The sequence below is a fragment of the Dermacentor silvarum genome, chromosome 8 (assembly GCF_013339745.2).
Source record: "Dermacentor silvarum isolate Dsil-2018 chromosome 8, BIME_Dsil_1.4, whole genome shotgun sequence".
Classification (NCBI taxonomy): domain Eukaryota; kingdom Metazoa; phylum Arthropoda; class Arachnida; order Ixodida; family Ixodidae; genus Dermacentor; species Dermacentor silvarum.
In genome coordinates, this window is record NC_051161.1 from 50464873 (window position 1) to 50467191 (window position 2319).

The following is a 2319-nucleotide window of genomic DNA, read 5'->3' on the forward strand; positions in this document are numbered from 1 at the left end:
GCAAGACCCAGTGTTGTTCTGGAAGTTGCGTTGCTTAGCCCTCCGCTATTCGACCACGCATCAATACCTTTTCGTCATCTTTCCTTTATCATTTCTCATCATACCACCTCATCATCATCATTATCAAAAGAAGTATAGGAGAGTGCAACTGTTAAAAAAACTAAGAGCCGTACATATATGACTGCACTACGAAGGTGGAGTCCGAAAATGGTTCTTAAATGTACCGCAAACGACGCGTATTCTAAGCCTGTTACCAAACAATGGGCGGAAGCGCAAAAAATACGCTCTTCTCCGGTCGCACGTGCCAGCTAGACATACGGAAGAAGAAACGAAAAGCAGAACGGAGCACGGAACGAGTGAAACTGGCCTCTTCGCCAGCGAAATGAGTATGCAGGAGCTTCGAATTCATGACGTTTCTCCTGAATGCAACTGACAAGCTCGCAGTCCCGCAAAATGCAGCTCGAGCAACCGCGATTTCTAAGCACGCATGCTGCTCTGGAGCGCAGGAGGTTCCCGGCCGTTTAGGCGAAGCTCAAAGAACGGAAGCAGGACGTATACGGTACACGTCTAGTGGGGCTAGCTAGGAGCCAAGCCAGTTCAGAGAGGTTCTGATGGGAACGCCGCTCGGACATGCAGGGGCGGGCAGGTAGGTAGCCATAATGGGCCTCGCTTTTCTTGATCGATGGACAAGCAGGAAGGCAGAGGTTTCGCAAAGCCGCCATGGTTTTGTGCTAGAGCTGCAAAAGAACGGCGCGGCGCGCGCCTGTCGTCTGCAAAACTGGACAGACGCGTGTCGTCTGCTTGGAGCGTGGGCTGCTGGCCGCACCCTGTTGCGTGCTTCAAAAGCGGTCTTCCTTTTCGGGGTTTAGGCGGACGCGGCCACGCACCGATAGAAGGAAGTATTCCCAGGGATGTTTTAGTGAAAAAAAGAAGAAAAACAGTCGGTAGCGAACGTTGCGAATGAAATACAAGAACAAGTGGCCGCGAAGAGGCTATGTTCAGCACGACGTTCTCAGATTCACGGCGTTCTTAGATCTAAGAACGTTGGCTACGCATGTATCTTGTGGTGTAAACATCACGAAAGTATACCCTCACATAATCTCAATAATACAGATTTATCGGGGATCTCTAGACAATATTTTCATTATCCGAAATTCGTATGATCCATGACATAGCACTATCACAGCACCGGAGTGAGCGTAAGACTATAAGACTTCTTCGTTCTTGTTTATTAATGGTGATTATAGTTTCACTTGAGAAGTCTTTGATCTGAACTTTTTGTATGATCTATAACAAACTACACTCACAGCCCGAAAGTGAAGACTTCTTCAGCCTTGTAATCTATGGTAATTACTTACAGTTGAAGAAGTCTGATCTGAAATTCACATAACCCACAACAAACCATACTCAGAGCACCTAGGTGAAGGTAAGACTTCCTCAATCTCTTTTATTTATGTTGATTACTTTGGGTTGAAGAACTACTTTGATGGTGCTCTGGACATTTTATTCCATCAAAGGTCGTCCAGTCTCTTCCGCAATGCTCTAAACTTCGTGCTGGCTCGTTCATCTACGTAGCTAGCTCACACTGCACGCCGCAGCGTGCGCCGCTTTTCAAGTGCGCAGGTCTCCGCCAGCATCAACTGGAAGACGAGCAAGATTTCATGCACCGACTTCGTAACTGGACGCCACGGACTCTGCGATCATGACCTCGTGACATGGTTCATAAATTCATATTTTTAAAAAATATGTTTAGTACATATTGCAGACCTCAACAGGGTCCAAGCAGGATGGGCACGTCTTAGTAAATATATTACAATAAACAATGCAAAGTATGGACGGATACGTCCATAGCAAAAATAAATGTTTAATACAATTATCGATACATTAGCATCGTGCTATTAGCCACAACAATAATGAAGATAAACAAATATGAAAAGATACACAAAGAACATAAAAAAGATGCAGTAAAAAGATGTTACAGTAATGAATACAATTAAAGAACTAATATATATAGAAAAATGCAATCAACAATACATTAGAAAGGAGCAATTGGCATTCGAAATACAGAAGATACATGCGCATAAATAAATACATAAGGAATGTAGGAAGGTGCTACGGGGTTGTGTGTTGAATAGTGTCCTCTCAGGCGGTTATATTATAGTACGCGAAAAGAAATAAAAGTTATCGGTATCAGGTATGTGCAAAATAAGGTGCTTGTGGTATACAATGACTATAATGTATCAAGCATACAATACAACACCCTATACCTGCTAGCCCCTCTTTTCTTTCTTTCTTTTTGTGGTGTTTGTATATGTTTAC